Source organism: Protopterus annectens, chromosome 2.part0, assembly GCF_019279795.1.
Source record: "Protopterus annectens isolate FY-2018-M chromosome 2.part0, PAN1.0, whole genome shotgun sequence".
In the NCBI taxonomy this organism is placed as follows: Eukaryota; Metazoa; Chordata; order Ceratodontiformes; family Protopteridae; genus Protopterus; species Protopterus annectens.
Window position 1 is genome coordinate 106,093,274 of NC_056728.1, and position 25,395 is coordinate 106,118,668.

Genomic DNA, 25,395 nt, shown 5'->3' on the forward strand with positions numbered 1-25,395 from the left:
CTGTGGTGGAGACTAGGGTTCCTGGCATATAATATGACAGTGCAGCACTGCAGTGGGGTTAGCAAGGCCAACACAGATGGGCTCTCAAGACAAGGTATGAGGTAATGTATTCCCAGATAGGCTCATCCCACTCAAGCAACGTTTCTCAAAGGTCATTTGAAAAACTATCTTGAGTCTTTGGGGGGGGGGGGAGTGTGACAAAGGGAGATACTGCCAACACAGTATATGTCATTTGTGAATATCAACATGGTCTATATAACATGCTTGTTACAGATGTATTAGAACTGTATGTCTTGTGTATATTAAACTGTTCTGTACAGAAGTGTGTTAAAAAGATATTTTATTAAGTGCTTCTGCTTAAAATGTAACCACAGTGTCCCCTACTCGAATAGAACAGAAATGTATGTGCACTATTGTAACTGTTTAAATGTATATATTTTAAAAGTGGAAACTGGAATACAGGAATACCGGAGATTAACTTCAGAAAAATAGCTGAAATTACATTACTTTATAGGCCAAGCCAGAGACATAATGTCTGTGCTGAGAAGATTTCTGCATTAACTTTGGAGTGAACTAATTACTGCCTCTGAAACTATGAAGGAATGCAATTGTTTTATGACTTTCTGCATCTGCCAAAGATCTGAGGTATATGTATTTTCACAGGTAGATGCTAAATACTGACAAGATTCCAGCAGTGGGGGTTTCACCTAGGCTAGAGTCAGATGACAAGAAATGATGACAAGAAATAGATACATTCAGGAATATAGTGAATCTTAGTTTAGATATTTTTCTTTGTTTATTTGAGACTGTCCCGCAATGTGGTTTTAAATATTGTGGTTTTGAACTTTGATGTCACTGTGAATATATATTGACCATTTTCTTGGTTCTTTCATTATTTATTATCAAACATATTTAAACCTTTCATGGCAGTTGATCTGTCTAGAGATATTTAAATTTTGAGAGTATGTGCATATTTATTTGGTGACACTGTGTGGTCCACCCCTAATAGCCTTGCTCTTGGTCAAACTACCATTTGTATTACTATTAACATTACACAGTAAGATTGGACATCCTTTGTTAAGGGCCTTAAAGCAGTTGACAAGGAGTTGGCTGGTGGCAGTGATAACAACCTTATAGTCTAGGTAAGAGGGACCATTGCTAGTAAACCTGTGTTTCCAGGTGTGTTTGTATGTGTAAATCAAACCTCAGAGTGCGTGTGTGTCTGTGTCAACTACTTGGGCAGGGACACGAAGCACTGGTTGGACAGAGAGGGTGCTGGAGGTCTTGGCTTGGCCACTCAGCTGAGATCTCACCTCTATAGCTGTACCAGTGGGAGGTCTTACTAGAGATATGGAGAAAGAGGGAAAAATCAGCTCAGATTGACTGCGGTCTCTGTATGCTCTTAAGGGAAATTGCACTAGATGCTGAAAGCTGCATCTGGAAATACTGTGCGTGTACCTGTCATCCTCCCAGTGTACTTTCCACCACTGTTGCCTGTGGTGAGGACTGAGGCTTCTTGATTACTGGTCCAGTGGAGAGTCGTCACAGTATCTATCTTGTGTCATCTTCCTCAAGAATGGAGTGAACTTTTGAATACGTTTTATCGGCTGAGCTTGTAATGACTGAACTGACTAACGAATATTTGCCCTTAAAATTATGAACTTATAACACAGAGGTCACTTTTGGTAGTATAGATGAACCCTACTAAACAGTGCTTAAAATAATCGTCTTCTCTGAGAACTGTTCCACAGCACAAGGTTCAAAATAATTACTTTGTTACAGAGAGTCCATTAAAGACTTATTGTTGTGTTAAGATGGTCTTTGATGGTTAAATTTTCATCTGCGCTTCACAGATTAGATGTGTGGGCTTTTTTTCTGGTAAAAGTTAAAATTCCTGAGCTGCAATTTCATTAGCCGACTGTACAAAACTGCTACTAAAAACCTGCTTTACACCATTTTTTGAATAAATTTAATTCTGACATATACATTTTTCCAAAAAAATCTCATTACTTATCAGGGAATAAAACAGAACGTAAAATGTTTCAAGCATATATATAGTTATTAGTCAGGCAAAGATTCACCATCTCTACCATATAATTGGGGAGGGGGGTGCAGACTATACAAGATAAATAATAGTTCTGCTGAAATGACAGCTTAACTAATGACTTTTCTAGTACAGGAATGTAAAATTATGTTGTGTTTGCCCACACCACATGTTGAGCTGTTTCCTACTGCTGGTAGAGTCTAGCTTTCTCCCTAGGGCCCTGACATTATGGTAGTCATCAGTAGTGATGCACAGTTTGTTCCTGTAAGAAATAGAGTTAACATGGTTTTAAATTTTACTGAGCTTAAACTTCATTCATCTAAATGGCATTCAGGTATTCCCATGTTGTCTTTCTTTATTTAATAAACTATGAATTAATTAACAGCTCACCAGTTAAGATGGTGCTGATCTGTATGATTAATGGTCAGTGCATCATCACATTTGTTAAGCTTGTGACTTTTTAAAATGCTCATAAATCATGTGTAAGATTAGGAAACTGGTACCACATAATCAAAAGACATGCCTGAATGTAACATAAACAAAATAATATTATCAGTTTGTTCTTTAAGCAGTTTGATTGCAGCTGTTACCTACATCTGTTATTTTTTTTTATTCTAGAACATCAATATTTAAAAAAACAGACAAACTCCTTGAACTCCATTCTTTTTTAATTCTGTTAATGTAAAATTCTAAGGGTTAGTGCTTCAATTCCTGGAAACAAAATCAGTAAGTTATGGAAATGGCAAGGGTAAAGCTAAAGGACAATAAATGCAAAAAGCTGCTGTCTAAGAAAACAAATGTAAGACCACAACAACGGAAAAGCACCCTCCTCAGCCTCAACAGGCAAATAAGACAACTTGTCAAATCCTCCAAGGGCTCCTTTGAGAGAAACTTAATAAGTACAGCCAAGAATAACCATAAGGCCTTTTACAGCTATGTACGTAACCTAAAGGGTAGGACCCAATCATGTACAATACTAGTGGTCAATGATATTACACACACTGACCCCACAAAGATAGCAAACCTGCTAGTGGATAGGTTAGGCTAAAATATCACTCATCCTCTCCTAACTTGAAATAAACCTTCCCCAAAATCCCCATCCCCACCCTACATATCTGAAGAGCAGGCCCTCAAAGCCTTGTCCAAGGCAAAAAACACAGCATCTATGGGACCAGATGACATCCCAGACTGTCTTCTAAACAGGCTAAAACATGAACTAGCATCACCACTACGTACTCTTTTTAATCATAGCCTAACCACAGGCTTTGTTCCTGCGGAATGGAGAAGCGCTACAGTTATTCACTCCACAAAGGTCAGCTGGCAACAAACCTGGGGAATTACGGACCCATAAGCCTGACCCGCCTCATCTGTAAGGCCATGGAATGTATCGTTATGGACCTCATAAATAAAGACATATGTGACCTCCAAACCCTGAATCCTACCCAAATCGGCATCATGAAGAGCAGATCCTGCCTGTTAAATCTGGTGGATTTCTTTGTAAATGTGACCAAGCCATTGACGTGGGCAAATCTGCGCACACAGCATACCTCGACCTGGCAAAGGTTTTTGTACAATCCCGCATTCAGGCATTACCAATAAACTTAGCAAACTGAATGTAAACACTTTTGTTGTAAGATGGGCTGCCAACTGGCTCACAAACCAGTCACACACTATCAAAGTGGGTGACTCCACATCAACCAGCAGACCTGTTACCAGTGGGGGTCAGTGTTGGGCCCCCCTACTGTTTGGTATATACTTCTCAGAAATTCGGGTCAAAACTAAGGGGTTGTGGCTGACCACGTTTGCAGATAACTGCAAACTATGCGCAATCATTGAATCCCCAAATTATGTCAGTATACTCCAGAAGGATCTCACGTAGACCAATGACTCGTGCATTAGTCACAGTCTCAAAATGAATGCAAAGAAATGTATCATCATTCTCTTTGGCACAAACAATGTTCCCCTTACACTATCAAATCAACAACAATACCCAGAAGTACTCAGGAAGTGGTAAGGGACCTAGAATCACAAGTTGACTGTGACCTTAACTTTGACCACCATGCATCTACTGTGGTAAGGAAAGCTTTCTACAAAACACACTTGATTAGTAAAGGCATCAACTCAAAAGCAAAAGAAGTTATATCCCCCCATACATGGCACTTCTCCAGCCCATATTTGAGTATAAAGGCTCATTTGGCATGCACCGTACTAAGCACCTGCAGCAATTAGAGAAATCTCAGAGGTTTCTAACAAAGAAGATCAAGGGGCTCCAGCATGTGCTTTACACAGACCAACTAAAGTCCCTGTCACTATACTCCATATTGTATAGACTTCTTAGGGAAGACTTATGCCTGGCCTACAGGGCAATCCAAGACCCAAACCTAATGAACTTGTTGCATATCTGCAAACATACGGGACTTGGGCTACCCATTCCAGGGACCTAAATATGGCCTGGGACTTGAATAGGACATGCTGGAGGGACAGATTTATCTCCCAGTGACTGCTGCTTCTTTGGAACAGGCTACCAGTTCATGTGAAACAGACCACCTCTATGGCACTGTTCAAGAGGAACCTGAACGAGTGTATGGGGCACCAGCCCATAACCCTCCTGGACATGGGCAGTCATCAAAAAATACAATCTTGGGTATTGACTAACATTTCTATGGTATTACATTGGGATGAAACAGCTAGGCTTAAAATGACCTTTGGGTTGATAATCTAGTAATCTACAGTGATCCTATGATTAAAAAGAGTTTTATGTGAGGACTGCAAAGAGAAATCTCCTCGTTGTCCGCACATAATCTGCAGTAATATGTATATACTTTCAGATGTTACCACCCGCAAGGAAAAATGTTTCTTCAAATGTTACGGTTAATGTCAGCCATAGCGACTGCATGCCCTGAAGCCTCATGACAAGGCTGTCTTCCTCCTGGATAGCTGTGGTAACGCTGCAGATAGATATGCTGATCTGGCAGACAAAGGAACCTTTAATTCCTCAAAAAAGCACAAAAAGTATTGTAGTCATAGATTCTTGTGCATTTACTGTATTACAAAACATTTCCCAATGACTGCATCTTTCTTCCTAGCAAACCAGTTCCTGTAGTATTACAATGCTCTAAGGATTATTCCTGAGATGGGGAGAAGATCAAATTAATTACCTTTCTAGGTCATCAAGAAGAAGGCTGGCATCACCTGAACTACTGGATAAGGAAAGACCATCTTCTTTCCATAGACTTAGATGTCACTCCCTGTATCAGGAATAGCCTCCTCTACTTTAATATATGGAGTAGCACTGAATACCATAGTTGCTTTGCTCAAAGAATGGATATCAATATTAAATGAATATTGATCTGCCTGGCCTCATGTAGTGCTTAGATAATCAAAGGTAACAATGATGTAGACATCATGATTCTGCCATGCTTGCAGGATCCACAGCTTTGTAAAGTGCCTTAGACGTGGTATCTGTGGGAGTAGAAGGGTATAAAGATGAGCTTTACAGGATTTAGAAAGCACTTTTGTTAAGCATAAACAACATAGCTGCTGATGTTCAAGTAATAGGATCTTTGTGGCAGGAAATCATAATATGAATGGAAAACAGCCTATAGGGAAAATAAGTTCCCAGGATAATCGTTTTCTACAGTTAGACATCCCTAGAGGCAAACAGATGAAGTCATGACTATAAAACAGATTATACCATACACAGGGATAGTTTTCAATGCTCAAGAAGTGCAACCAAAGCTAGTATACTGACAAATGCATCTGGCAAGGTTAAAGAACCAAAAAAACTAAGTCAACCTATGTAAAATCACACAAGAAGTAAAATCTAGTACAATTTAACCAAAACAGAATACAAGAAACATAGTAACATGCCAGTTATTCTGTTTCTGTTGTATTATAAAACATACTACAAACTCAGTGGTAGAACACTAACTATATAGAAAGCCCATCAAACTAAAAATATGCACAAAACCAATATAAGGGAGAAAGGAAGCTGTCATTCAGCTCTGATCCTGTTTTTGCGCATGTATTATTATGATGAGTGTGCTCAAGCAATTGTAATATGTTCATAATAAGGGTTCACACTTGAAGTTCAAGACCCAACTTTGTGAGTCCTCCAATAATGAATAATTGTGAATGGAATATAAATATAACATGCAATAACACATTGTCTCATATCACATATAATATAACACATAACATAGCATAACACAAAATTATATAACATAAGTAAACTATGATATGTAGATTACAGGACTTAATAAGAAAGATAAGCAATGATCCTGAAATGTGAACATCTATTATTGTGGAAAGTATACTCACACAACTGTAAACATGGTCATCTTAACACTCTCTACTATTTTCTGAGTCCCAAAGGTAAGAACAAATAAGAGTGAATGGAAATTACAGTTGTGTAAGTAAACTTACCATAACAGCAGATGTTCAAGTGATCACTGCTGTAGTATACTAAGTTACGTGGGCTATATTCTGCATAGGACATTACATTCCAAAAGTTCAGGTCACCTTACAAGTATCCAAACCAGCTGAGATGACTAAAAAAAATAAAAAGTTAATGACTAAAACAGACAGATTTGGGCACCAAGCCATCCTGACAGGACATCACTAGTAAGAAAAAATATATGTCCACATCCTGGCACAAAAAAAAAACTTTCAAAAAATAAAGGGGGGTGGAATGTGGGTGCAGCTACTGCAGCGGTAATCATAAGAACATCCGCTCTTATGATAAGTTTACGTAATAGCAGTAATACGTTCTTCATTTTGATCACTGCTGCAGTAGCCTAAGCTGTATGGGGAGATTACCATGGCTTACAATAACTTAGAGGTGGAAGGGTAAGGGTCCAAGAGCTCCTGGAGAGTAGTACTAACAAAGCCTACCCCAGATCTGGAAAAATAATCTAGTTTGTAGTGCTTTGCAAAAATTTGCAAACAGGACAAAGTTAGTGCTTTTTAGAAAACCTCCAGAGTCAGACCCTTTCCAAAAAGCTGTAGATGAAGCCAAGGCCCTTAACCATGCCTGGAATAGTTTTGCTGTGGTGGGAATAACAAAAAATAATAGTCTGAGTCAATCATTTGTAAATAGTCTGCTTTGACACAGGTTTCATCTTCATAAGAAATGAACAACTGTTCAGAACTTCTGAAAGATTTTGTTGTGTCAAGATAGTACCCAAGTTGTCTCTGGACATCCAAGGTATGAAGTATTAGAGCCAACATTAATCAAAATGAACTGAACATGGTGAACTTGTATATGAACATTGAACATATTAATAATATAATCTTATATGATTTACTATTTACAGTAAATTATGAAAGAATTAAATATTAAGATGCTATGAAACAACAATAAATGTTCATTTTTAGTAAAGGAAAACAGAGGAAACTAGATAGGTGTAGAACAGAATACAAAGAAAATAGGAGGGTCCGAAACTCACAAATAATTATTACAACTCAGGTAATAGATGGGACAATGCACGCTATGATCATAATGAGGTTCACCAAGATCATTCTGTTAATAACAGCCACAAGGAGAGTATAGGTGAAGGACAAAATGGATTACAGTATGAAGCAAATAACAATTACAATATACATGACCCTTTAGAATTCACCCCATTAAGGGGTAATCAAGACTGAAGAAGATAGCAGTACCACACTACAGAAACTCAAAAGGGAGAAGAGAACACAAAGTAAGATAGTTAAAAATAAGGGGGACCAAAGGGGTAAATTATCCAGAATATCATTAGGGAATTTTTAAGACAACCTATTTGCAACCGAGATCCTCATATTAATATAGAGGGACATGTGCACACTTTTAATAATTTTAAGATTTTTAATTACAGTGAAATTAAAATTGATAAAGTTAATTTCCAGTTATTTACAAAAGGTTTTAAATTCACTCCTTCTCGGGAAAGTGACATTAGCAATCTTATCACTGATTTGAAATTGTTTTTAAGGAAGGTAAAGTTTAAGATTATGTTCCCATTAGGTGAAACGAAAGAGTAGGTAGGAATATTAAAGAAAAATAGTACATATAACCCGCCACTTCACCCCTTGCTTAAGAATTTTGAGACTGTAGTTGAAAAGGATAGCAGGGTTTTTTTACAGAAGAATAAAAGATGATTTTACTATTTGATAAAGAAGAAAAGTGTTTGGAGGATGAGTTGAGTAATAACAAATCTATTAGAGTTATGAGGCCTGACAAGGGTGGTGGTGTTGTGATTATGGACATAGCTGATTATAATAGTAAGATGATGGAGATTTTATAGAGTAGTGAAAAATATTTCACAGTTTCTAAGAATGAAATGAATGTGGCATTCTGAAAACTTAATTATATAAATGATATGCTATTACAGGGGATTATTTAACTACCTGAATAATGACAAGCCTGTTGTGCCATCAATATCTGAAATTCCCAAAGTTCATAAAACATTCAAGATCCATCCCTTACGCCTATAGTTTCAGATAATGGATCCAAGACCCACCCTCTATTGATTTATATAAATAAAAAGTTGAAGAAATTTTTGAAGGGTAATCCATCCATATTAAAGGGTGGCCACGGTGGTGCAGTGGTTAGTGTTGCCACCTCACAGCAAGAGGTTCTCCGGTTTGATCCTTGGCTGGGGTGCCTTCTGTGCGGAGTCTGCAATTTCTCCCTGTGGTCGCGTGGGTTTACTCCGGGTACTCCGGTTTCCTCCCACATCCCAAAGACATGCTGTAGGTGGATTGGACACTCTAAATTGGCCCCAGGTGTGAGTGTGTGCATGTGTGTGCCTTCTGTGGAAGGTTGGGCAACTCGACACCATAAAACTCCACTGCCAATCATGAGCGGACAGGTGATCCGCTGTGGCGACCCCTAACCGGGAAAAGCCGAAAGAAGAAGAATCCATCCATATTAAAAGATTCCTGGGATTTTCTAAAGGTAATCAAAAATTAATTATTTAGTGAAATATCATATTCATCAGTATTGATACAATGGACTTATTTATAGTTATACCCCACAATTTTGGTCTACAATGGTTTGAAGAAGCTTTTATGGATACTATTTTCCTAGATTCTACAGAGGCCAGGTGAATTATGGAATTTATGGATTTGCTTTTGCAAAATAATTATATATATATATATATATATATATATATATATTTTTTTTTTTTTTGAAGGATATATAAGCAGGTTCAGGGGGTAGCGACAGGCGTGTCTTGTGCCCCCATTTATGCCAACATGGTTCTTAAGCTCTGGGAACAAAAATATATTTTTAATTCACCATACAGTGATGTCTGGAATGTTACCTAGATAATATGTATATATTTTGGATAGGGAATGAAATTGTTTTAAATGAGTTTCCAGTATACATAGAAAACACCACTATGTTCTTAAAGTTCACATCCACTATTTCTTAGAGTGAATTTTTTGGATGTTACTATACATAATGTGCAACAAGAAAAGAAATTCAAATCTACCTTTTACAGGAAAGAGACCTTTTCTAACTCTTATCTACATTTCATGAGTGAGCATCCCATACAACAAAAAAGAAATATAGTTAAAGGTCAATTCATAAGAATAACACATAGGGTCTCTGAAGAAAATGACTTTAACAACAAGGTTAATAATGTTAAAAATATGTTTATTGAGAGAGTGTATCATGAGTATTTTATTAATAGCTTATTGGATGAGGTTAGAAAAGGAAGACGCAATAAATTATTAACTATAATAGATAAAGGAATTCATACTAATTTACAAATAGGGACTAATGAACAGAATGTGGATGAACGGACTGATACAAAAACAGGGGAGTATGGAGATGCCTTTGTTATGAGGTTTACTTCAGATGTTCACAGAATTAAGAACAAAATAATTTACAACTAGAATATGTTTTTGAAATTTTCAGACTTTTCAGGGAATTCATTAGTACCAATTATCTTTGTTTACAAAAAGGGACAAAATATGAAAGACATTTTTGAAAATAAGTATTCATTAAAACAGAACAGAGACAAAATAACAGGTACATTCAAATGTAGGTCTTTTGCGCAATATAAATATATAGCAAATAATGATCAAGTACACATATATATATATATATATATATATATATATATATATATATATATATAAAATTTACAGGAATAAGATTATCAGTAATAAACAACATTTTGACTGCAAAAGCATGGGGTTCGTATATATTGCTCTATGTAACAAATGCTCTAGCTTTTATGAAGGGAAAACAGAGCTTATGTTAAGAAAAAGAAGCTATGAGCACGTATGAAATCAGGAGAGAAAAGGAAAAAAGTTCTGTACTCACCAAAACATTCCATCTGTGTTGTCAATATTCATTTATCTTTAATGTATGAGACTTGATTCAGACTCTCAGAACTGGCTTGGCTCTTATAACAAATCATTAGAACCAAAAACTCTCGAGCCAAGTCCCTACCCAGAATGCCCCTCTCTACATTACTTCAGATCATGTTTGCAGCTCTAAAGGAAGACAGGAAGAGAGCCCTATTGCAATTGTAGAGGTTATGTCCAAGGTCGGATATGAAATAACAGATAACCAGGACTAGAAATCGTTCCACCAAAAAGCCTGAAGGAGGGTGAAGATGGGTGGGTGTCAAGGATAAATGAAGATCGACAACACAGATGGAACATTACGGTGAGTACATAACTTCTTTATCCAATGTTGTCAGTCTTCATTTAGCCTTGATATATGGGACAGAGTTCTCAGTTACCTTACATCTTGGGAGGCCCTATCGAAGGCTATTCCTGGGCACCACAAAACCCAAAGGACATTCCTCCCCTGGAGACCAGATCCAGTTTGTAATGAGTGATAAAGGCATGTGGAGAAGCCCAGGTTGCTGCTGCACATATTTCATCCATGGAAGCGTTTGAGTGAAAAACAGCATACATGGCTATTGACCTTGTAGAATGTTCCCTCACTGATGCTGGCAATTGGATGTTTTTCTTATTGCAGATAAAAATTATGCATTCCCTTAACCGCTTAGATAAAGTGACCTTTGACACTGGTTTATCCATGGATGGACTCAAAAAGTAGATGAATAACTGGTCCAACATCCTAAAGTAATTTGTTCTGCTGAGATAAAAACACAATTACCTGTGAACATGTAACAAGTGTAAACAATATTCTCCCTTGTTAGAAAAATTAGGGAAAAAGACTGGTAAATCAAGGCATTGATTAATGTTAGTTTGAGATACTACCTTAGGAAGAAAGGATGGTTGGTTCTTAGTGAAACCCTGTCTTTATGAAAAATCAAATATGGAGGTTTTGAAGATAATGCTTGAATCTTGAAATTCTTCTGGTGGACGTAATGGTTACCAGAAAAATGGTCTTCCATGAAAGGAACTTAAGGTCACAAGTAGCCACTCTCTCTAAAGGGGAATGGACCAAAGACTGAAGAACCATATTAAGACCCCAAAGAATGAGAGGATCCTTATAAGGTCATTTTAACCTCAAGGTTCCTTTCATAAACACTTTGCACGATATATGACAGATTAATTAGTGCTCTTCGAAACCATTGTGGAAGTTGGAAATAGCAGCTAGTTGAACTTTAATAGAAGAAGAAGAAGAAGCTCCTTGTTTGAAAAGCATAGGTAAAAATTCTAATATATTTTCAACTGGTGCAGAGAAGGTATCAATGCCATTATCTCATGCCCAAAAAGAAAATCTTTTCAACTTACTGTGGTAAAGTTTCCTGGTAGAAGGCTTATCGGAAGCCAACAAATTGTTTCAAACTGGAGAGGACAGGTTATTTTGCCTGGAAATCAACTAAATTGGATGAACCAAGCTGTAAGCTTGAGGTTTTGGAGACTGGGGTGAACTAGTCTCTGTGGATGGGGCAGGAGGTCTGGATCTGGGTCCAGAGTCCATGGACGGTAAATTAGGTGAAGCCAAAGAAAGGGGAACTAGACTTGTTGAGGGCTGAAGGGAGCAATGAAGATCACCTTGCTCTTCAACCTGATGGCTTTCTTTAAGAAATGAGGTATCAATGGAATGGGGGGAAAGGCATAGAGCAGTCCTGATGGCCAGTCATGAAGGAGAGCATCTCTCGGGGTCTTCCGCTGAGGGTGAATTAGGGCAAAGTAGCTGCTGCACTTGTTGTTCAGGGGTGAGGCAAACAGGTTGCAGAAAGGCTGACTGCAGTGACAGATAATCTCCTTCTCCAATCTGGTATTGAGAGACCACTCACGAGGCAGGAGGATGCATCTGCTCAGCTTGTCTGCTATCACGTTCGAGTTCCCCGGGATGTGCGCTGCTATCAGAAAATGGTTGGAAGAAATTGCCCATTGCCATACTCTGAGAGCTTCTCAACACAGGGGTAAAACTTGGTTCCGCCCTGTTTGTTGATGTACCAGACTACAGACATATTGCCTGACTGAATAGCAATTTCTCCCAGAGGGAGGGCATCTTGGCAGGCTTGCAATGCCAAAAGCACCATCCTCAACTCCAGAACACTGATATGAAAATCGGTCTCTATTGAGGACCAAGTGCCTTTGACTTTTTTGCCCAGATAATTCCCCCCTTACCCCATCTGGGAGGCATCCATGGTCAATATGGCCTTGGGCTGAGGAAGAATGAAGGGTCGGCCTAAGAGAATTTCCTCTGATTCCATCCACCAGGATAAGTCTTTCTTGCAAAGGCTGGTGACCCGAATGAGATGTGTCAAGGAATGACTGAGAATAGACCATTGGGAGGCTAGAAGCCACTGCAGAAGTCTCAAGTGAAATATTGCTAGGGGGACCAGTGTGATGGCCACTGCCATGGATGCTAGAGCTTGTAGAACTAATACAGTGAGTATCATGTCACTGGAGAGAATAGCTCCCATCTGGGACCTTATCTTCTGCAATCTGTGAGAAGGAAGGGAGGCTGTGCAAGAGGAGGTATTCAGGCAAGCTCCTATAAACTGCAATTCTTGAGATGGACTTAGTTGGGATTTTATGTGATTCACCATAATACCTGGATGATTGCAAGTGTGTAGAATAAAATCTCTTGTCTGCTTTAGTAGATACCTGGTGGAAGCGGTGATGAGCCAGTTGTCTAAATATGGAAACACTCAGAATCCGTCCAGTCTCAAGTGAGTTGCTACTGCTGCCATACACTTTGGGGGCTGTGGTGAGTCAGAAAGGCAGAACTCTGAACTGATAATGACTGTCTCCTAGCCGGAAGTGGAGGAACCCTCTGGAGAAATTGTCCATTTGTTATGTGGTAATACGCATCCTGGAGGTCTACAGAGCACATCCAATTGTCTCTCGCTAAAAAGGGTAAGATAGACTGAACCATGACAAACCAGAACTTTGTCTGCTGAATGAACTTGTTCAATAGGTTGAAATCCAAAATTGATTTCTAGTCCCCTGTCTTTTTTGGCACCAAAAAGAACCTTGAGTAGACTCTGAATCCTATTTGGTCTGGTGGGACTTCTTGGGTTACTCTTTTTTCTAGCAGCTTTTGAATTTCCAAAGCTGCCTGATCTCTCTGATTCGGTAGAACATTAGGGATTCTTCTGCCTGTTTTTGGGGTGAGAATGAAGGGAATGAAGTATCCTCCGGTAATGATCCTTTAGACCCAAGTATCTGTGGTTATTTGTCACCATACTAGTGAGTGTAAAGATAATCTTCCCCTGACTGCCTCCAGAGGCAGGCAATCGGGCCTCCATTCAGGAGTACTGCTAGGGTTTCCCCTGAAAAAGAATCTCTGGAACCCTGATTTTGTGGGCCATTTCTGCTGTGAGGACAGAGTCTTCAATTGGAGCTCCCATCTCTACCCCAAGGGGAGCCAGTGCCAAGTGAGTCATGAAAAGGCCCTTGGGATTTCTTGAACCACATTTTTCCACTCTTCTGGTTTCTGGAGTAGGACCGCTGGGGAATAGAAAAATATACTCCCACTGCAGACATGGTGTTTCCAGTTTTTCATACCTAGCCAAGGTCTCTCTGACTTTGGAGCCAAACAGGAATGATCCATCAAAGGAGCCTTGATGAACAAAGAATGAATGGCTCCGCAAACTCACACAAGTGCATCCAAGCATGCCTCCTTATGGCAACACCAAAGCCTCCTGCTCTAGTCGTCCCTTCAGCTGCATGCACAATGAACCTCATGGATGAGTTGGAAATAGATTCCAGGATGGCCAGCTGGGAGGCCACTTTATCTTGTACCGCCGCAGACACAGCTCCTGCAAGGGTATCTGACAACTCCTTGATCAGATACCTCTGGAGCCTAGTAAAGTGTGACATAAAATTCAAGGACCATAAGGTGAAAGTTGATAAAATGTACACCCACTTCCCAAACCTGTCCATCACCCTGGAATCTCAGTTACATGGGTGAACAGTGAAATTCTCTCCTGCAAGTTCCTTATTTGTGGCTGCTGCAACCACCATGGCATCTACTGATAATCCCATGGTCCTCTGATGCTGGGAGAATTTTGTCCAGTCTCCTGGGGATTGGCCCTAAAGAATTAGGGGCTTTCCATGCCCGCTGTGTGATCAACTTAATGAGATTGTCAGTGGGTGGGATCACCCAAGAGGTAGATGGATGAGCACTGAAAGCTTGCAGTGCACCAACTCCTCTGAGGAAGGGTCTCTGTGGTTCCGTCCACCCCTCTGCTTTAATATCTCAAGAATGTATCCAGAGGAGATGTGTTCTGGGGGTGACTGGTAAGAACCCTCCCCTTCACTGAAATCTGTATCCTCTGTGACATATTCTTCTGGAGAATCTAGGTGTTTTCTCTTACATGTCCTCTTTCAGGGCACCTCCTCAGTGAGAAGCTCTGTGGAGGACTCAGAAGAGATAAGGCCCTGTGCAGCAGTATCCTGCAGCCTTGGTGCTTGCTATCTGCGTGTTGAGGTTGGAGGAAGCTCTGGGAGAAAGGCAGTCCCAGAATAATGCTCCAATAGGGAAGGAACTGGTTGGGGACCTGCAGAGGCCAAGACCTTCTCCATGACCTGGAAAGCAGACACCCCCAAAGAGGGATGGGAGCCCAGAACTGGGAAGAACAACCCCTGAATTGTGGTCCCACCCCACTCCACTGAGACTACCATCGAATCTGAAGCCGGGGAAGAGCCTAAGCATGCCGAGGTTCCAAAAAGCAAGGATGGCTCCAAGAAAACTAAAGTTCAACCATGTTCCTCGAACCTGGCAGCAGAGTTATGACCCCAGGAGTCCCGGGGACTCGAAGGAACAGAAAAACTAAGGGCAGACACTGGAGCTGAAGGCATAAAAGCTGTCAGCACCTGGAGAGCTGGATGCATGGGGATCAGATTCATGGTCGTTAATGCTTCAGTGGAGGTTAAAGAAGGAATGTCTGCTGGAGTCCTTGGAGAGAAGGTCCCATCTCCAGAGGGGAATGAAACCTGGGAGACCCCTAGCCACAAGGAGCTGATCCAACAACTTTACAACATCGACTTCTGTCAGACTCCTGGAGGAACAAACAGAGTGCCGATGGGGATTCAGGTCTTTCTAGAAAGGGGCTTGGGAAGTGCCCTACAAAGGGATCCACTGAGGGGGAATAGCAAGTCTTAGGAAGGAAAGTAGTCCTAGTTCTAAAGATAAAGAGAGTACTGTGGGAGGGCTGGGTGCCGAGGGAGGTGTTGGCACCTGGGCGGTCGACACCATAACCGATGACACTGAAACCTTCTGTGCAGTACTGGTCATCACACTTAGTGCAGACGTTGGCACCAAAGCTTTTTTTTGGTATTTAGCTTCGGTTCCGATGAGTGCAAGAGAACCAAAGACTTAGTTCTCTTGGATGCCGAAGCTGAAGGAGACGCTGGCACAGAGAGACTCCTCTTCTTCCCATGATCAATTTTCAAGGAAGATAAAGGGAAGGAAGTTGGCAACGACACATCTGATTTAGATTTCCTTGGCTGACTGGACAAAGCCTCCTCGTAAGTTTGTTTTTCCTTTCTATGAGGGCCCGGTGACTAAAAGCTTGACAAATATTGCAATCTTCTTACAAGTGCACCAGACCCAAGCAATAGACAAATGACATATGTCCGTATGAACTGAGCATTTTCCTTCCACACTCACCGCACTGCTTGAATCGAGTAGTGCCTTTATGTTTATCTGCCATCTTGAAAAAGACTAATAGCAGAAACACCCACACAATCGCACACACACAGGAAAAAGGAAAGAAAAAGGGGGGAAAGGCTACCAACAATGGTAGGCCAGAACTACCAGGAGGTAGAGGGAGAAGGATAGGGGATACTAACGATGGTAGGAGAGGTACCACAAGGTATGAAAGGTTGAAAGAACACACACTCACAGAAGAAAGTCAGAAATTAGTGAAACTACTATTCCCCTATTATTTTATTTTTAACATAGAAAAACTAACAGCATTGGTAGGCAAGAACACCAAAGTGCAAAAGAAGAGAGTTACTAGAAGAAAAACCGAAGGAGAGAACATTTTTTCAAACTGGGTAGGTAGGAAAGGTTAAGGAAAGATTCCTAAGAAAATTAAACTAGGTATTAAGTAAAAGGAAGAAGTCTAAATCTCAAAATGCATGCACTGGAGGCACTCCTTAAAATGGAAGGCTCCAGAGAGCTCCCCTGCATTACCAGGTTATAATTCATACCACACCTTTCGGCCACCTAACCTGGACCAAAACACTAAAGGCAGAGGCAAATAAAGGAGGCGGAGTGGTTGTTATGCAAGCAATACAATATGAAGGTAAAATGTTGGAAATACTGAATGATGTAGACAAGTACACTAGAGTATCTCTCAACGAAGTCAACATAGCTTACAAAAAGATACACGTCCTATTGAACGACCTTTTGTTGGAAGGTTCAATTGACAAAGAAACTTACAAGTTTTTGACTGTTGAGAAGCCTAAGGTCCCATGTATTTTTGGCATCCCCAAAGTACACAAAGATAGTATAGATCCCCCCTTAAGGCCTATAGTGTCAGCGGATGGCTCTGCTACAGCGCCTCTGGCAAAGTATGTGGATGTAAAAGTCAAAAATGTATTAGAGGGGAGAAATTATATACTCAAGGACTCGTGGGACTTTTTAAGGAAAGTGGAACCAACTTTGTACAGTGAAAATTTGTGTTTTGGTACAATGGATGTCGTTGATCTTTTTGGATGTATCCCACACGACACGGGGCTACACTGGTTTGAAGAAGCCTTAATAGCTAGTAAAAAATTGACCCAAGGAGACTTTAGAAACACCTTAACCCTAATGGAAATTATACTAAAAAACAACTTTATTTATTTTCATGGGGAATATTACAGACAAGAAAAAGGTGTAGCCATGGGGGCACATTGTGCCCCAACTTATGCCAACATTATTATGGCTTTTTGGGAGGAGAAATTTTTGCTTAACTCGCCTTTCAATGAACAATGGGTTTTATATGCCAGATTTCTGGACGACCTTTGCTTCTTTTGGAAAGGTAATCAATGTAGCTTTGAGAAGTTGGTAGAATATGTCAACCAAACCACTAATTTTTTGAAATTTACTCAGAATTTTGACACAAAGACACTGAATTATTTAGATGTCAATATTAGTAAAAAAGATGGAAATTTCACATCAAAAATACACAGAAAAGAAACATTTTCCAACAGCTATTTACATTTTAGTAGTTGTCATCCCCCATTTCAAAAGAAGGGGGTTGTAAAAGGGCAACTAGTTCGTACAAGCAGAATGACCTCTGAAGATGATGAATTTTGTAAAGAAGTTAATGCACTTAGAGAGCTTTTTGCTGTGAGGGGTTATTCACACGACTACTTCAATAATATTTTAGAAGAAGTAAACAAGAAAAGGAAGGGTCCCTTTGCTCCTATTTTAGGTAAAAAAAGACACAGCTGTAATAAAAGCAAACAGCAGAGCTAATATTGATCAATATAGTGCAGGGCTAGTTACCACCTTTAATGAATATTCAAGCTTAATAAAGGAAATTTTTATTAAAGAATGAAATGCCTTTTCAGAAATTTCTGATTTAGAGTACATCTTTGATAAGGAAGTAACCTACACCTATCGTAAAGGGAGAAACATCAAGAACATACTAGAAAATTGTCACAATTTCAATCGAATAAGTAAGAACAGTAAAGCTAAGAAGGGATTGTTTAAATGTGGTAGGTGCAATTATTGCACACACTTATTGACTGGTACCTCAATTTATTTACAGGCAAGGAAAAAGACACTATTTCTAAACAGTTTTGCAAATTGCGACACTAGTGGCATTATTTACATTGCCATATGTAAGAAATGTTCTTCATTTTACGTTGGAAAAAGTGAGAGGAAGCTCAAACAAAGGATTTACGAGCACCTTTATGATGTTAGAGTGAAAAAAGACAAAAATGCACTAAGTAAACACTCTATGAGATGTCCAACAACAGGTTACCAATTTTTTGTGCTTGAAGTAGTTCCCATTAATCCCAGAGGTGGTATGTGGGAAACCCTTATTGAATATAGGGAGTTACATTGGCAACTAATACTAGATTCAGGTAGAAACTTGGGGTTAAATGACATGGTGTCTCTAGCACCGGTGCTCAAATTAAGGGCAGCTAAGCTCTAGCACCTTCAAAAAGTACATTTTATTAGGCGCAATATTCATTCTCCTCATATAATTTGTGGAATTATTAAATTAATTTTTAAACAATTTTTACACAAAAAATATTTATTAAAATCAACTGTTTAAGTTTATATATTTAGTAGTTTTTAATAAACACACATTTTAAACTTGTTTATAATTAAGTCACTTCTATGGTAAAACACTGTGATTTTTTATTTTGACCACTAGATGGTGTAATTTACTATAAAAATATGCATTAGAGTTTAAATATGGTTCGTGACAGAATAAAACATTTTTAATTAATTATACTAGAATTTTAACCTTGATGTATGTGTATACACAGATTTTAATTTTGAAATGTATTTAACATTAGTTCTTACATTTGATTATGTTTCACAAACTGTTGTAGTGATTGAAAGTACTTAAAGCATTATTTATTAGGTATTTTATTTTACTTTATTTGATTGGTTAGTTCAAATGTTAATTGGGTTATGTTCACTATATAAGGAAAGTCTTCATTATGGTTGTCATTACTGAGGAAGTTGATGACGAAACGTTGTGTTTTTGCAAACGTATTGTGCTTCTGTGGACATCATTTTTGCTGCTATTATACTGAAAATACAGTGGATATTAAACTCCAACTTGCTGCTTCTTCTTTTGGGACCTGATTTATTTGTACCTGGAGCTGGTGGTTATTGGTTTTTTACTCACAGAAGAAAGTCAGAAATTAGTGAAACTACTATTCCCCTATTATTTTATTGTTAACATAGAAAAACTAACAGCATTGGTAGGCAAGAACACCAAAGTGCAAAAGAAGAGAGTTACTAGAAGAAAAACTGAAGGAGAGAACATTTTTTCAAACTGGGTAGGTAGGAAAGGTTAAGGAAAGATTCCTAAGAAAATTAAACTAGGTATTAAGTAAAAGGAAGAAGTCTAAATCTCAAAATGCATGCACTGGAGGCACTCCTTAAAATGGAAGGCTCCAGAGAGCTCCCCTGCATTACCAGGTTATAATTCATACCACACCTTTCGGCCACCTAACCTGGACCAAAACACTAAAGGCAGAGGCATGTCCATATTCATTAAGGATATCCACATCTCCAGGCTAGTTGCTCAGCATAATGCATCAGAGATTATCCGAGTGCAACTAACTCTGGGCAAGACCGCAATCCAAATTGTAGCTTGCTACAGATCCCCCATCATGCCCCAGGATTCCCACTCCTATTTCTTGATACACTGGAAAATATTAGGGTACAACCTAACACACTAATAATGGGTGATTTCAACTATCCCACCATTAACTGGGAAAACTACTCATGTACCAACTCTTTTGCTCTATGTTTTCTGGAATATATAAATTCCAATGCCTTGGATTAATTTATCCACACCCCCACCAGGGGCAGCGATATCCTAGACCTGGTCATTACCAACATGGGCAACCAGTGTTCCACACCAGAGGTCAATTCCTCTTTGGTCAGATCCGGCCACTAGCTAATCACCCTAAACATCCATGTCCTGCCCCCATCCCAAAGTAGGGAAACCACAGTAAAAAATTTCTCCAAAGTCAACTTCACACTTCTTAAGACAGAAGCGGCAAACTTCATGACATCCATGCAGATGGACAATAGAGGTATGACTGCTGAATCCTACACAAATGCACATTATAAGCACTTACATGAGTGTATGGATCATGCAATCCCTAACAGAACCAAGATGCTACCCTCCAAAAAAAGGAAGCCAATCTGGTGGTCCCCTGCCATAAACAAACTCTACTACAGAAGAAAGAAAGTGTTGCAAAAAAGAGTAAAATCCCATGATTGGAGGAACTCCCTGATCAGCCTCAGTAAGAAGCTGAGATCCCTCATAAAATCCTCCAAAACTATTTACGAAAACAAGATTGCCACTGATTCTAAAGACAACCACAAAGCATTCTATAGCTATGTCAAGAATCTCAATGGGAACACTCAGATCTGCTCTGAGTTACAACACAATGGCACTAAATATACAGAACCAACTGATATTGCACAATATCCTGGCAGATAGGTTCAGTGCTAACTTTACCCCCCTCTCACCTCATAAAGGGCCCATCTCTATACCAGAAGAATGCAAAGTTCCTGTAATTATGGCTGCACAAGTAAAAACCACACTCTCCAAAGCCAAGAACAAAACATCCATGGGACCTGATAACATCCCAGGCTGTGTTCTACATGAACTACAGAATGAACTGGCACCCCACCTAAGTACCATGTTCAATCATAGCCTCACCTCAGACTTTGTGCCCACTGAATGGTGCACAGCGACTGTTATCCCACTCCACAAAGGGGGAGCCACCACGGACCTCGGGAACTACCTCCCCATTAGCCTGATGAGCCTGATCTGCAAGGCTATGGAATGTATCATCACAGAACCTATAAACAATGACACTGGTAATCTACAAACTCTGGATCCCACCCAGTTCGGGTTTGTAAAAGGCAGATCATGCCTCCTAAACCTAATAGACTTCTTTGAAGCGGTCACCAAAGCCATAGATGAGGGTAAGGTGGTTCACACAGCCCATATAGATCTCGCCAAGGCTTTCAACACCATCCCCCACTCTGGAACTATAGATAAACTTACTAAACTAGGTATAAATCCATATGTCACAAGCTGGGTTGCCAACTGGCTCACTGACAGAGCCCACACTGTGAAAGTAGCAGACTCCAAATCCGACTTCAGACCAGTGACAAGTGGAGTACCACAGGGTTCAGTGCTGGGTCCTCTCCTGTTTGGTATCTACTTCTCTGAAGTACAGGCTAACACAGAAGGTCTTTGGCTAATGAAGTTCACAGATGAATGCAAACTAGGAGCCATAGTCAAGTCCCCAAATGATGCAGACATCCTACAGAAGGGCCTCACTGAGACAGATGCCTGGTGTCACAGCCATGACCTCAAGCTCAATGCCAAAAAGTGCATTGTCATCTCCTTTGGTAAAAACTCTGTACCCATGAACTATCACATAGGCGGCAGTCTACTTAATGTTGAATATGTGATAAGAGACCTTGGGACTCAGGTGGACAGTAGTCTCTCCTTTGATAATCACATCACCACAGTAGTCAGGAAATCCTTCTATGTGGCACACATCACAAAAGGGTTCTCATCCAGGAAAAAAGTGATCATGGTTCCCCTCTACTCGACACTCATTAGACCCATTATAGAGTATAACACCCCTTTTGGAATGTACCTCACAAGACATCTGCAGCAGCTGGAAAGGCCACAGAAGTACCTCACAAAGAAGATTACTGACCTCAAACAGATGCCCTGCACTGACCGCCTCAAAAAATTCAAGCTTACTCCTAGGTGATCTCTGCCTCACATATAAAGCTATGTCAAACCCACAGCTGCTGTACCTGCTACACCTAAAGAAATCCCAATCCCTCCGAGCTACATGCTCTAGGGACCAAAACCTTGTCACCACAATAAACAGGACATGCTGGAAGGATAGAGTCCTGTCCCAGAGACTTCCCATACTCTGGAACAAGCTACCCATCTATGTCAAGAAAAGCTCCTCATTAGCACTCTTCAAGAAAAATCTTGATGAATGGATGGGAAATAGGAACTACACCCCAGGGATCACTTCTGTGGCTCTGCTTGACAGGGGTACAGGAAAATAATGTCTTCTGTGGCGTAAGCTAGAGGACCTTGTTGGCTAGGCTTATGTAGGACCTTGGGCTGATAGCCTAGTACCTACCTATGAACCTATGTGATACTTATGTGTATTATCCTTCTGTTATATTTTAGGACACCTAGGACCATGGCACCTAGACATCTCAAGTCCCTGAAAACCATTCTTCACTGACCCTGAGAATCAAGTAATTGTGGAAGCTTTTAGCTAACGTGGTGCCTTTTTGCTTGAGAGAGGATGTGGAGATATGTCAGGCAGAATACAAATTTGTCAGCAAATAGTTGCAGATATGAATGCAGTAGGCAGCCACAGCAGGAGATGTGATCAGGTGTGCCATAGGTCCACTGACATGATCTCATCTGCACGGAGAAGAGCAGCTGCAGTGGCCCATGATTGGATGGGTACCAGGGGTGGGACTGCTACAGTGCCACTACTAACAGCAAATCCACTGTCAGGGATCCAAACAGCTCACAGGAAAGTGCAGAACAGCATGCCCTTGACATTGGTGCTACTGTTTCAGGGACAGCAGGTATATCTCAAGAGGAGCTTCCTTGTAGGCTTATGTATCTCAACTGTTAAATACTCTTGTATAGTAAAATATTTTCATCAGTATGTTAGTTCTGTTTAACAAGAAATTGGTTGGGGGGATTGCAGATTGCTACAGTTAACAACACATTCAGATTTATTACACATGAGCTTAGGTTGGACTTGTCATCCAAGTTTTTGTTGAAAGTATATTTAATGGACATATAAAGGGAAAAATGTTACCCACTGTATTACTGTTAATTGTGATGATGATCTAGGACCATCCAGCATAGGGAGCCTACAAGCATCTACACATGGTAAGCCAAACATTTTTATGCCAGTACTGATAAGCAGTTCAAAGAAATATTTTGTTTGTGATGTTAGAGCCAGGACTGTTGTGTGTATTGCTGTACTGTCTGTAATAGCGGCAACACTGTAATTCCATTGGAAATAGACAGTAGGCCTACCCATTCCAGTGAGCCCTCAGATATTGGACAGGTGGAGGGTGAGACAATAGAACAGGGAAGTGTGGTTACTGTGGCTTCAGTGCCTGTTGACTCTGGCCATAGCCAAAGTGCGGGCAAGGTGTCACACAGGAGGGTTGTTAGGGGTGCTCACAGGAGGCCTGCTGTCCATCCTCCACCTGATCCAGGTGTCTCTTTTGCTATCATGGAGGCAGAGACATGTTCCCATAGGTCCTCCAGAGAATGCTTAGGATTGTAGATGGTGCACAGGCTGACATGCGTGACTGCCTCCACTGTGTTGCCGATTCAATGGATTGGATGAATGACACATTGGAATGGGTGGTGTCTGTGATGGAACATCTGCTGGGAGGGGAATGGCATCCTCTTGGGTGTATGTCAGCCACATCATCTGCTGTTAGCCAATGTAGCCATGCCCGATCACACTCCCATAGTGGCAGTACTTCCACTGCTCCATTAGTGGTTGAGCTGTCCACACCCAGATGTCGCAGACTATGGGGATGTTGTCTTGGGTATCCTTGTGATGGGAGCTTGCCCAGCAGACATCAGTCATGTTCAGGTGGCATTAGTGTACCTGACCATGGGCATGAATGTGCCAGTGCAACTCATGGCAGAGTAAGTTCTCATGGTTGGGTACAATAATGATGAACTGACACCTCTACCATGCACAGCTAACACCTGTCTGACATACCAAGATGTAGAGCTGGCACTGCGCTTGGTTGCATTCATGGAGACACTCACACAAGTTGAAAATGTCTAGAGGCTAGGGAGCCTCACGCTGCGGCATGATTTGTAACACAAGCAGTGGTGACACCCTTGGTGGGGACTGGCACGAGGAGAGGCTGTTGTTCATATCCAAGGCATTTCTCCAGGGTTCAATACCTACATACGGAGGATAACAGATAATGACTCGTGATTAAAGTGACAGCACCATTTTGTTTGTACTGAATTAAGATCAGCATTTAATTTGTTTTCCTTTAAGCAGGTACCTTGTTAATGAACCTGACAGATAAAGACTTATCTGACACAAGGAAAAATAGGAGCTCCTGTATTGTCAGCAAACAATGGATGTGGTTCCAAAAGCCAGTCAAGAAGCTGTGGAATTTCTATCCTCTGTAGTTCTGCATCTGATGAAGTCTATGGAACTTTGACAAAAATGCTATTTAATACAGTGTATGCCTTTATGAGTGTACATTATTTTACGTGGTTGGATTAAAGTTTATGAATACCAGTGTTGGCTTGGACTTTCTCTGAGTACTTTTGGTTTTGATTCTTGGTTCTTTTGGTACCTGATATAACCTTTATTTTTGGACACTCACACACCAATATCACCTGAAGGATCCATACAGACACATACACCGTGAAGCTTAAAACTCATTTTGTCTCACTGACCATTTGTTACTTTATCCAAATGTCTGCCTGCTTCTCTTTCTTTCTTTCTTACACACACTCACTCACTGACCTGTTGTGCCAGTCTAGGCTTACTGGCCCCCACACAACACGCTGTGCAAGTGATGATAACTGTGCCATATCCCTGTTTTCTATCTTTTGGATTCAGGGATACATAAGCTTTGTGTCTGATGCTCAGGGAGCATAGCTGACTTGATTTGTGATGTTGGATTGTTAATTATATCTTTGACTTTTATTGGCCTTAGAAAGTTAGACAGTTGATAACATCAAACTTTTTTTGCATCGGTATTGTTAATGATCTTGTGAAGGTTGTGAAGTCTGAAAATGAAATGTGTCTCATTATTTTCTAACTTTTCTCTTTAACGATTTTCCAGAACAAATGTATGGTGCTATAGTGAGGACATTCAGTGACCATCAGTACTTTAGAGAGGTATGACTATGTGAATCTTTGATGCCTGAGGCCTACTACTTAAAAATGGACACATATAAGTCACATAAGTCTCTGCTGTCACATGTTAAAGTCATTTCTGTACAAATCACCCACCTTTTACTTGCTTACACTACCAAGTATCAACATATGCCATTCATTTATATTATTACACAATACACACCAGGTTCAACACTTAAAACCTTGCAAATCCAGCACTGGCACCAGTTTTAGTTCAAGGCTGACTCTATCTGATGCTAACAATACACAGCCATTACATGAGTATGTAAAAGTTGTGAGAGCTGCCTGGCATCAATGTTACTGTA

General features: G+C 40.2%; 1 protein-coding gene across 1 annotated transcript in view; it reads right to left on the reverse strand.

The window, feature by feature from the left end:
• Positions 1 to 25,395, reverse strand: part of LOC122792707 (dynein regulatory complex protein 11-like) — a 785,298-nt gene that overhangs the window by 257,005 nt on the left and 502,898 nt on the right. The gene's annotated exons all lie outside the window — the stretch shown is intronic.